Source organism: Bombus pyrosoma, linkage group LG14 (assembly GCF_014825855.1).
Source record: "Bombus pyrosoma isolate SC7728 linkage group LG14, ASM1482585v1, whole genome shotgun sequence".
NCBI lineage: Eukaryota > Metazoa > Arthropoda > Insecta > Hymenoptera > Apidae > Bombus > Bombus pyrosoma.
Genome location: NC_057783.1, coordinates 10,505,778 through 10,518,842, shown reverse-complemented (window position 1 = coordinate 10,518,842; position 13,065 = coordinate 10,505,778). Strand labels below are relative to the sequence as shown.

The 13,065-nt window shown below is 36.3% G+C and overlaps 1 long non-coding RNA gene across 1 annotated transcript; it reads right to left on the bottom strand.

Moving 5' to 3' along the window:
• Window positions 1-11,805: 11,805 nt before the first annotated feature.
• On the bottom strand, window positions 11,806-12,901 carry LOC122574852. Its single transcript, XR_006319211.1, has 2 exons — window positions 12,381-12,901; window positions 11,806-12,277 (listed from the first exon to the last, which is right to left on the bottom strand). It is a non-coding gene; the product is annotated as an uncharacterized LOC122574852 (long non-coding RNA).
• Window positions 12,902-13,065: the final 164 nt, after the last annotated feature.

The following is a 13,065-nucleotide window of genomic DNA, read 5'->3' as shown; positions in this document are numbered from 1 at the left end:
GACTGACGGCTCGGTCCGCCAGTCCGTTCCGATCTTCCCCTACCACCGGCAACTTCCTCTCCGCATTTCCCCCTCTGCATCCCCACTCGCCGACTGGCTTCTCCCGCCGCCGTAACTCGCAGCCCCGCGCGTCCCAGTCACCCGCAGCGACGTTCAGTCACTCGGCAACCGCTTGTCCGTGTACTTCTCTTTCTCTTTTCTCCTTTCCGTATCCGTCCCATGAAACCGAGCGAGAGAGCCATGGACACGGCGCGAAAGGTTGAGGAGGCTACCAGTGTCGTCGTAATGTTACGGGTGTACCCGTTAGCCGCTCGCATCTCTTCCTCTATCTCGAATATATATATATATATATATATATATCTTATCGTTTTATATATGGGGCTTATATTTTATTCAAATAAGAGCTAGATAGTTGTTAATTAATGAAATAAAATATAATATAATGTTAGTCAATTTCAAGTAAGAATCATAATATATATAATAGTAACTAAAAGTTATTCGAGAGGTCATTAAACCTGCAATGTAAGGAAAGGAAGCACACCGAATGAACTCATTGGTTGCAAACGTTTTTAGTAACTATAGGAGAAAACGTTGTACAATAAAATGCATCTAAAAATGTACAGGTTGGTACGCTAAAATGAGGGAATCTTTACAGGTATCGATACTACCCTGTTACGTCTAAATTTTGTAACAGTTCTTATTACAATTGAAACCTAACTTAGTATATTTAAAGAATGCGTCTGAAATCCATGAACTAGAGCTTTTGTACAAGACAGAGTCCTCGAACGGCGTATCACCTAACCGTATTCTGGCCCTTTCCACTACAGTCATGGGCCCAACAAGGACCGCGATCGTCCCTGGGGGTTCCTTCAGAAACTTGTCCCTTTCCATCATACTGCAACCCTCTTCTTTTCGCTCATTCGTTTTCTAGCTTTATGCACGTAGCAGTACGTCCTCTCTGGCGTGCACCAGTGTCTTCAGCCTCCGTCAACCTGATTTCTCGGCTTGCTTCTTTCTTCTTTGGCCCCTTTCATTCTTCTTTTTCCCCCGTTGTCGGGGTCTTAGCGAGTCGAACGAATCAAGACGAAGAGGGGAACCACCAGGAATATCGAGCAGACGTTCCGATCCCTGGCAGATATTCCCGTTTACGTTCGATTCTTTTCAATCTTACCCTATCCACCTGTCTGGCTCGTACCGATTAACCTTGCCAAGTTTATCCCAATGGATCTAGGGACACAGTGTATGAGACAGCTTGTTGTTTGTTGCTGGGAATCTCGCTGACACGCCACTGGATGCATGCTAAACGAGCGTGTCGATAACGAGCCCGGATACTCCAGATACTATCCAACGTTGGGACGCATCCGGATTTCCATGCATCTCAGTCTGCCTTATTTGTACTGTACCAGAGATCAATTGCCTGCTCAAGGCCACTCAGGGGTTATCCCTGTTATAGCGTACGATTCACTGCTCTTCTCGAGTGGAATCCCCAGCTTTTGTATTTTATTTCCTCTTATTTCGTTTATTGGACATGTATATAAGAAATATACCTACATTTAAAAATATTTTGTATTTTTCAGTTGTACAATTCTAACTTCGTTTATCGTCGTTATTTCTAAGATGCTCAGCTGATTTTCGACTCGATACAATACTATCCGTTAGCCGTCACGAAAAGGGATGAAATGGTCCTTTTACGAAGGCAAGGGCCTCCTTGCCACCCGATCAGACAAATATCCTCCGCCGTTACTTGGCCACTATCTCATGCATTTGTATTCCACGTGGATGCTTTCACGCGACATATTGCATATCCTTTCCAAGCATGTTTACCAAAGCATAAACGTATGGGCCGAAAAATATATTATATGTTATGTACATATATTTACATTATGTATACCGGAAGATTAATATTTGTGATGACAGTGACAGTTACAGATAAGACCAAACAAGTTCTTTAAACTTATAATTTTCTAAATATCTGACATGTCTCACAGTCAGTAGGTAATTTCTCGTAACAAAACCAACTATTGATTTATTAATTTTTAATATCAGTTTTATTGTTCAGTGTAGTAAGAACGAGAAATCTAGGAAAGCGAAAAATCAATGACGAACGAAGATATTAAAGCGAAAGACCATATCGAGGAAAACCAAATGAGACAGAGATAATAAAGAGGGCAAGGATTTCAGGTTGAGTAAAAATCGGCACTAAAAAGAAGAAGGAATTTTGAGAGAGATTCAGATCCTGCTTTTATCGAGAATTGATGATGGATTTGTTTTCGACATGATCTACGGCATTGGGTTATCCCTTTATTCGTCCCTATTCCATCACGCTTCCGCGTGGGAAGAATTCAGGTCTTTCTCATTTTTGCACCCGAGACGTTTTATATTCGAGCGATTGGGTATATGGTTCTGCTATTATGGATTGTCATCAAAATTTTTAGCACTTGATGGCGGTATTATTTTTTAATAATTTTCGATAGAAATTCATTAAAAGAACAAATTAAAAAGAAAGGAAGATTCATAAATTTCAATTACTACTTTAGGTGTGCCTCCTAATGAAGCGGATAACGAAGCAATTTGCACGTAGAAATTTACGGTTTTACACGTGCGCTCTCTGCACACACGTTCATGCAAGACAAAGAATGATGTCATCGCGTTGAAAGACAAAGCTATACGTACCTCTGCCAACACCATAAATACTGCTATATATAGTTACTTAATTACATTAAATAATAATAAATCAGATTTACTTAAATTATTAAACGAATGTAATGAATCAGACAGAGACAATTGACGATCACAATTTCCTTGTCATTCTTTCTATTAAACAATATCACTTAAATGCTAAACTATATTCACAGATTCACATATTGATGACAGAAATTATGAAATTATCGCTTATTATGAAACGTTTCGACATTCATATACAGATACTAGCGCAACAGATAATATAATTTATCGCACTGTCGAAGGGTTATTACATTTGTTGGTAATCCATTAACAATGAATAATATGCTACAGTAACAGTGACATAATTAATTTCACGAAAATGCCAATTTTGTGCCGGAATAGTTCTGCATAATGAATAGTTACTGTTAGTTTTGAAATCGATAATTTTCAGAATTTCGAGATAACATGCTTTTGGTGATGCGTCAACACTATGAAAAATTTAGTAGACTAGAAATCGGTCGAGTGTAATGAAGGTAATAGGAAAATGGGTCTCTGAATTTATCAACGTGTTCATGCATGGATAGCATTCTCACATGGAGAATTCTGTTGCTGCAGAAATACAAAATGCAACAAGATTATTTTATGTATAAACCATAATCTTATTTATTCGGTATGACGGATTTTATAATGGTAAAATTAGTTAAATGTAAATTTAAAAAAATGAAACTGTAATTGAACGATACAGAAGTTTCTTTCATTTGAAACTTGAAGTGAAACTAATAGAAAGTAATATCCAGGCTTCGTATTAAATTGAATTTTATAGCAGGTAATCCTTGGCTGTTTCTTGTGGCGCCGGGAAGAACACATATCTTCAACTCCACATTTTAATTTTCTCGAATATCAAGTATTTCCACATAATATTCTTCCAGTCCCTGTTCCGGTCATGTATCTACCTTAACGTTTCACCACGCTGCAAAGTAACGCGATGCAATAAAGTACGGTTATAATCAAAAGAAACACTTCCTGACTAAACAATTACATAGTTATTCATGGAACATTTACCGTGTTGCTTTTTCAGTTTCAACAAATGCGCCACCCAATTTTAATTAACTAACACTTCGTATTAGAGCGTAAAAGAACGATAAATTTATTTTCATTATTCTTATTTCGTCGATATTAATTGGATGTTAAGTTTAACTTGTTGACTTCCGACGTTCTAACTTCGTTTGTTTTTCAGTCGGTATAAAAATCATTGGGTAGTTAAAAAATAAGGAATCGTGCATTTTTTCCATTGATGGACATGTCGATGACTGTGGAACGATTTGCTGAAAGACGAGATCGATTCCGGTGATCGTGCCGTGAAGCAACGGCGCCCTTATTCCACTCGTCACTTGGCAACCTCCATTAATCTCCGTCAGTCATGTCTGATGGACACGGTAGAGGCGATAACGAACGGGTTATTGAGGATGAAGGACGAAATCCCTCAGCGTTCCCACTCGTTTCTTTTCTTATCTCCGCTGATAATCGAACCATCGATAAATTTGCTAATGCTTCACGCTAATACTTGCTAAATTTCCTCATGATGAATAGGAACCCTTGGCTATTCGATGCACACGGTGAGTCACACAATTATTTGCGTACGAAGCAAAAATCCAAATGCAATTTTTTGATAGCAATGACGACATATGATCCAAATCGATGTCAATTTAATCGAAACGTTTACGGAAGACAAAATGTTTTCGATGCAGTTGAACGAAATACATACGTAGTGGATTATTTTCTATGCTTTTATATCAACGCATTTTTTCTTTCGGTTATTTGCGACGGCGAGAACTGTGTGTGATGGCTTCAAAAGTTAATATAAAATCTGTTTATTCTTCCATATGGAAAAATGTTGTCTTGTCGTATATCTATCGTGTCAGCAAGCCAGACTATTAGTGTGTTTGACTCTGCTTGTATCAATACCACACGGTATTTACTCGATCGATTCTGCTGCGCTGTTTATAAAAATATAATCGTGAAATTAAAACTAAGTGAAATATCGATTACTGTTTATTGGTACGTTTTCAAACGTTTTACAACTACTTCCCACGAATTATAGAAACCCTCGGAAAAATTTCTATTAAGTACTACCACGTTGAGGTTCCCTTTACAAAAAAAGAGGAGAGAGAGAAAAGAACAAAACATTCTCCCACTATAAATTCATAAAAGAAAAACCAATTACTGGAACAATCTACATTCTCACAAACCCTCAAAATTCGCTTCGGACGAAGTTTCCAAAACTCCGGTAACCCTCGATGCTCTCAACGCAAACAGCAAGAGCAGACTGTCTAAGGAAAGTACGAGCAACGAGTTCTATTCAAAGAGGCCAATCAAAAGAGAGAGAGAGAGAGAGAGAGAGAGAGAGAACGAAGAAGAAAAAAGAAAAAGAGAAAAGTAGAAAAGAAAAAAGAAAAAACGCGAAACTAGAGAGATCAGGGTGAATAATGACGCAAGTTTCAAGCAAATATTAATTATCATCGGGATATATTCGGTCACGCAGCTGGATTTGGTAAGTAGTCAGAATAATGCGATTCTGTCAAAACAGGACGTCATCAATTATATTTCTTGCGCCTAACCGTGGTCTAGTTTTCACCCCGCGTGCATCTCATCTCTGAACAACCGTGCTGTCATAAGGGAACGAAGGAAAATCGATTGGTATAGCTGTAGAACTCTTAAATCGCGCACAGTTTCCTGGAATCGCGATTAACTGCTTAAACTGAATAATTAACCGGGATGGAGGGTTATCAAAGCATGTGGTCGAATCGGTTCTCACGAAAGTTCTTGCCGATCAACTTACTTGGATGCTTCGTCGTAATAATTTATGATAACTTGATTATAAAGGAATATACGGGAAATGATTATACGAGCTTGTCAGAAACGTCGAAGATATAGAATTGCCTTTTATTCTGGCTTTCCTGACCGCTCGGACTCTTTTTTCTGACCGCTCACGAGTTCTTTTTGTCGGTGTTCATAACAGATATTGAATATTTGAATACTTTGACGGTCTGAATATTCATTCCGGTATCGTTTAATGTATTCTGTTGCAGCTTCAGAAGAGGGCTTTCTATGAAATCTAGAGCGAAATTGATTCTAACTCTGTCACATTTTTCTTCCACTATAAGGTAACAATTCCATTTTTTGCTTACTTAATTTATTAGACGTTAGGTGTTTGGTAAATGTATTTAGGTTTTCCGATATGAATTTTTTTCTCCATCCTATTATATTTTGTGTCATGCTATAAAATATTTTACATACAGCACTGTCGTTGTAAAATGCCGTTGTCAGGAATTATTCTCTTCGGTTTCTTCTTCAATATTCTTTGGACATCAGGGAGCACTCTATAATGTCATTTCGCTGTCATCTTCATTGAAGGAACGGCTGCTACTGTCGTTTGAAAGATCTAGGACGACGATATACCGACGAAGTGCCTTGTAACCAAAATTGATTGTTAATCATTGTCGCTTGTCTCCAAGTTTTATGGACACTCCGGTGCGTCGTAAGAATATTATTACTTTTTAATGCAACCTAATCAATATGCAACGCTGATGTAAGATAATCAAGCTTATTTGAGTGGAATTAACTTTGTTATTAACTTCAATGCTTATTAACGAAAGAGAGCTTCTTTCGAATCTTGTCGTTCTTGGACAAAATAACTTTTAATATATTCTATACAAATTCAAGTGTGATATAAGTATTCCTAGTTCTGAGATAAGCTTTTGTTCAAGCAAGATAGTTGGAGGAAGCTGTTCGATAGAATTTCGATAGAAATTTTTCAAGTCCGAAAGGTTATCCGAAAGGTCGTTAATCACTGTTCACGAATAGATAGCGAGTAAGCGAAAAGTCGTTAAAAGCCGTTGTCTTCATGGATGATGCTTAAGTTCTCCAGGCAAATTTACAAAGCTGAAGCACCAGTGACTTGGTTACTGTAAGTTTCAAACTGATAACCGCAACGATTAAGCGGATAGTAATAGGAATTCTCAAGCCGAGCAACGGCCTGAATCTCGCGGGTTCGCAAACGGCAACAACTCTTCTTGTAATGGCTACATCCATGGATAATCATCTTAATGACGAGCATTCAGCCAATAAAAATTATCTTCGAATTTTATATTTTGCGTCTTATATCGTAATTAGAAATATTTATAGGTATATGTTAAGAGAAATTATAAAGCGTGAGTAAACAAAAACGATTCTTTACCTAGAATGAAGAGTGGCACAAACACAATATGTCAGAGTAGAAAATGTTGAATTTAAAATGTGAAATGTAATGCATAATGTGCAGGATGTAAAAGATAGTTCGTGCGTAGAATTTAAAATGAAGAATTTTTCAATTGCAGAGTGCGAGGCGATATTGTTGTATATTGTAGGTACGACGTAGAATGTTAAAATCACAGAATGTGGAATAGATTCTGAGCAATGTAAAACGTAGCACTTTTAAATCGTTGAAAGTAAAATATAACATAACATAATATAAGTATAAACAGTACAGAAATACAGAAGTATAGCGATAAAGTAGTTCACAAACGATGTTATTGGTAACAAATTGTCAGCATAAGAGTGTGAAATAAATTACGCTGTATCATCCTAACTGGTTGCATACCTAAAAATTTATGACCAATTTAAACAGTGTATAAGGTCAATAGGCAGGTCTCTGTTTTTACTCTGGGAATCTATTCGTCATGCTATTTAATCTTCTTCAATTTGGAACGGACTGTATGTTAATCAGGTTCATTAGACAACTATATTAGTGATCACTGAAAATTCTACAGATTCAGATTCTATTTATATAAATGGACAAAAACCAATTAAAAGGTATCTACTTGGTCATGTTGTATAATTCGCACGTGTATTGGCAGTATTATGTGAAAATTAAACTTATCAAATAATAATCGAACAATCATATAGAAATAGTTAAATTCTCTGCAAACTCACTTGGTAACTTGGTTAATTGTTTGAATTGTTTACGATTATGTTTGCAACAAGTGACTCTTTCAATACAAACTGTCGTATTTCCACTAAACGTTTGCGTTAAACAACGGATACATGTATATTCATGTAGGTGTACATTATTTAATGTGGCCGATCATATTAATAACGTTCAAAAATTTAAGTAAATATCGTTCAAATATGACAAAATATTTCTAGATATAATTTTTTGCAAATAATAATTGCCAGAAACGAATCTCTGTTTATATCCTAGTTGTTTAATGGTGTCGATAAAACTATGGATTTATTTTACATCCGCAGTCTAGTTATAAATCAGGATGACGAAATGTGGTGCATATTTTGTGATTAGCATTTGGAATATCAGTGGGTAGCGTAAATACGAGTCGCAGTAGAAATACCGCAAGTGTTCAAATCAAATTAGATTGTTCCTTGGTGTGTGTTTGTCGATCATTCGGTTTATCTATTGACGGGCTGTGTCGTTCACAAACGAATCTGCAGCTGTTTGCCGTACGAAGGCGGTCATTGTTTCCCAGCACGGTTAATTGATGACCCTTCTGACTGTCTCTATAACTAATAAATTAACACGACCGCAGGGGACCGAACCGGTTTTTCTTTGGTTTTCGTTAATAAAATACGAACGTACGTGTAGTACAACCTGGTTTCCGAGTTATATCGGGAGTTGAAAAAATATATTCCAAGCTATAAAAGCGCGATGAAAATAAAATTCAATGAAAAATGTAGCGCGACTAGGAATCAGGAAAGTTACTTGATCTAAATTAATCATAATTAATTTGTTACTAAATAACAGAACGAAATCACGTTTCAAGTTTTCACTATACAAGTACTTCCAAATTACAAAGCAAAATCTTTTTCTTTATCCTTGTTCGCAGAACAATCTCCTGTTCTGCGTTGCGGAATGTATTCTCAATCGCTTTTACAGCGAATTATCTGCTCGTTAATGTTCCACCCTTCCTCTAATCGTCGAGGAAAAGCGTTCGCTTCGTGGAATTTCGTTAATCCGAATCGGAACAAGTGGTCATTAACTGTTAAACATCCGATGGACGTAATCACAAGGACCCCTGGGAAAATATAGAAAACTGGAAAATTTTCGATCAGCCGTAATTATATTCCTCTGTTCCCGGGCTTCCCATTTATTGTCAGTTCTTTTGTGTGCGTGTAATGAGTTCGTATAATTTCTCTAAAAAGCCAATACGCACACTACATGTATTTTATTCGTTCGTCGATCTCTCGTTTAACGAATTAAATCATTTCCGCCCGAAAAATTATTTGTTGTTTCCAACGAATGTTATTTTTTAGTTTTCGGCACGAGCAAGAAATTTGGAGTTTACGTTTCGCGAATAGAGTCATCGTTGGAAAATTAGGTATACGTTCAGTAAAAGTTTGCAACTGATTGCTAACATGTTACATTTGCTACATATATTGGCTTTAAAACTTTACCTAGTTAAATGAAAGTTGTTTTGTGTTGAAATTTGGTTGCAACTGAGGCTTTTGGACAGAAGCATCTCGAGTGGTTATTTAAATACCTTTGAAAACCGACTAGAATTCAAAACATTATTACAGAAGAAATACGAATAATAGAATATCTTTGTTTTTCTTTTCTTTTTTTAATATATAGACGTTTGCATTCTCGGATAAAACTTTCCTTGTATCCTTCGACAACGGCCTTTCATTTTTTAATTGAAACATTAGAATTATCATTTTGCCTGACGTATCTGGGTCAGGGTAATATCAAAGTCGAAATCTCGAGCTCGTTAACGTTTAAGTCCTTTGTCTAATTGAATATCGTTTGCCTATTGATCCAGAAGCAGTACCTCAATGTCTTCAATTAACTACGAAGATTTCGATGGCTTTGCTATGGAAACTGTGTCCTTCTAATCTCTGACAACACGTTATATCGCATAAAACGTGCTTAATATCTAAAAAATATTTAAAAAACTTTATTGATATTTCTAGATTGAGGTATCGAGAAAGTAATTATCACAGCGAAGACAAATGTTTTTATTATTATCGTTCGACCATTTGTGAGAGATAGATGCAAATAATTATTAATGATTAATTTGTATCGAGTTTTCTTAGATTTGTGCTTATTTTGCCCGACGCGACCGCTCATGCTGACATCGGCGGTTTTCGATCGGCCCGCATAAAGCTAAAATACCAGCAGGCAAGTCTCGACTAGAAATTGCCTGTCGAAATTGTTTGCTTTCGAGTCACAGTATGTACTAAAGACGTGTTCCTATCCGACTGAATTCCATTACGCACATATCCTATGTGTTTCTGCAGACGCAGCTTTGCTCTTACGAAATCACCGATTGTCTCAAGATTCATCCGAAGATGATATTACGCCAATGGAGAAACTTCTGCTGGATGTGGAATTAAATTAATTTGGTGGATAACAACAAACGAAATATTCGTGCCATTGGCTTTTATCTTTTACTCTATTTCAAAAACATTTCTATGATATAAAATGGCGCAACACAATGACACAAAGATGGAATACAATTCGGAAAATGTGATATAAATAATAACTTTTAAATTTTATAGAACATATTAAGGAGGTTTAATTAAAAATTCGAAGAAGTTTGAAAATTTTATATTACGCTTCTCGTTAATCCACGTATTTTAATGTGTTCGTATCAGGTTCTTATGGAACAATGAATAGCAAGAACACAGTTAACGAGGAAGATCTGCAAATTTTGAAATAAGAATTTTTACTGGATGGAATCCGTAATTCGTCGTTACAAAACTTTGTCAATTAAACAGCCTTTGCGAGTGTAAGGAATTTCAACGCAAAGAAATCTCGCGTGGAACAATCGGGACTCGTCAAACGTATAAACTGTTTTGTTTCGGTACTAATGACCAGATTACGGTGATGAATTTTAAAAACTAGAACAAAGTCTATTTCTCTGTAACTCGGCGTTGAATCGAATGTTTTAATCAAAGCTAGTTTTTCAAAAACGTGACCTAAATCTGTCGCATATCATAATCGAGAAAATACTTCGAGAAAATATTAATAATAGTAATGTACAAGTATATATGTATATATTACTAAGAAATCTATGATGGTACAAAAACGTTATAATGTATTTCGTAACTTGTAAAATTCTAATTACGAGTCCAAGCACAACGATAAAAAGATTTTATAGTAACATCCGTTCCATCCTAGTTTTTGTTCTCCAGTAATATGCAGTTGATGACCAGCATAGAAAGTGTTTGAAATAGCCATTTTTTGGCTTGAAAGCAAGCTCACAGCCGCGTTACGTATCGTGTCTACGTAACGTATATAGTGTATAGATATACGTATTTCGATGAAAAAAATATCGTTAGCCACGAATCGCAGGTGAAAAAGCTGCTGGCTGGAGCTTCTCGGCTCGGTCGATCTGAGTCGAACATGCTGGCTGGATGTTTAAATATAAAAACGGGGCGAAAGGGCCGCGACAAAGGCTTTTTTAATAATTCGTCTGTGGCACACACGAGAACTCTGTATACGCGTCCGTGCATAGATACATTCTTTTTTCTCTCTTTACAATGTATATAAAGCTAAAAACGAAAAAAACGTACCTTTCCTTTTTTTATATTATATATATTCTCTCTTTTTTCAGCTTTCTCTTCTGTACTCTTTTTGCAGCGCCAAACGGATCGGTCGTAACAATACGCGGTGCACTCGCATCGTTTGACATAACAATAACTCCGACCGAATTCACCATACCATGCCAACGGGATCTGGTACACAAACGTAAAACGTTATGGTATACCACGGTCGACCGCAGCAGATTGCCGATTTTCTAGAATCGGCCCGTGTCTCGAGCATTTTACGAATTGCGCGGTTATTGCTTGGCCAGAACTTTCCACCACGCATTTTTTCACGTTTGAATACGCATACAGCGAGCGGTTATCGGATTGGGCAGGTATAGTTTCTATAATTTGCGAAACCTTGTAGAGGAATAGGATACGCTCAGTGATAAAATCGCGAATCGAGCTTCGAATCGTTTTAGAGATCGATCGGGATGTATCGTGGTTACATCGCTCGATTTTGTTGATGAACGCCGTTTGTGTTCTTGCTTAAGAAACGTATGAAATTCGTTCGACGCTGTTTGTTATCTCCTTGCTAAATGGGTCAGCCAGAAATTCCTATAATTACTAAATTAAACGTTTATTTTAACTCTTTCAAATACAACTGGTACAATATAATTTGTTTTAAGAGAGACAGAGACAGAGATAGATAGATAGAGAGAAAGAATGAAAGAGAGAGAAATCATTGACAACACATACTGTACCCTAAATACTATTAGATAGTTATGGGGATGTTTCATAGTTAACTAGGTTGAGAATGTTCGCGAATTTAACAGTTTCTAAAAGATAATTCTATTATCTACATTCCATCGTGATGTTTGAAATAATTATTCCCATAGTAGTCATCAAAACCGTCGGGAACAATTATTTTCGAATAAATAACGAGCTACACTCCTTACCAGAATTTATAATTATTCGCAAAGCTTTAGTTTCTTGTTAATGGCGACGATGAAAATAATTATGAAGAGATAAACATCATTCTTCATAATATTCCTTTACTTGTAAAATGCAAAATACAAGCCTGCAATTCATTTACCTAATGGTTTTGTACAAAAAATCAGACAATAAGTTATTAATTAATTATTAATACATTTGATATTAACTATTTCATTTAATATAATAATATTAACTATTAATACCTTACAAATATCTTATCATCCGATCTTGATAAAATATCATTGCAAATCTTTTCTTTCCGAAATGATCCTTTTCAAGCAAGTCCTCCTTTATCTTATCATTTATAAAAAAAGACAGTTTTGCTGGTTGCGCAAATTTGCTCCTCTCGTTCGGGAATTGATCTCTATCCGTTAGCAGAAGATCGGTTATTTCCAAATAACCTATGATTGTATCTCTGACAGAGTTTCTACCACGCAACTTGCCAATCCTGCCAATTTTAGGTTCGCATTAAACGTGGAATGCAGGAAATTTCACAGTAATTAGTTTGAGAGCTTGTATGCACAATCCAAAAGGGAACAATGCGGCAGCAAATAAGTTATGAATAATAGTCTCTTTCGGACGAAGAGCTCTTCAAACCGACAATTGACTATTTTTTGTTTCATTATTATAAATCTCTAAAAAAATAATCGAGAATGTAGATCGTCGAGATTCTACATCTGACTGGGATGATCTAATTGAATTTACTAATATGAAATTTAATGGATGTATTTGTTGCAAAATTGTTCGCAACGCGAACACAGAGTGCAGTACCGCACAGCTGCTTATTCTGCATTTCTATGCGTCGATAATCATTTTCAACTTCGAAGAAAGTAGTCTTGAATTGAGTATATTGTACAGTAACCAATTACGAATTAAACTTCAGAGTAC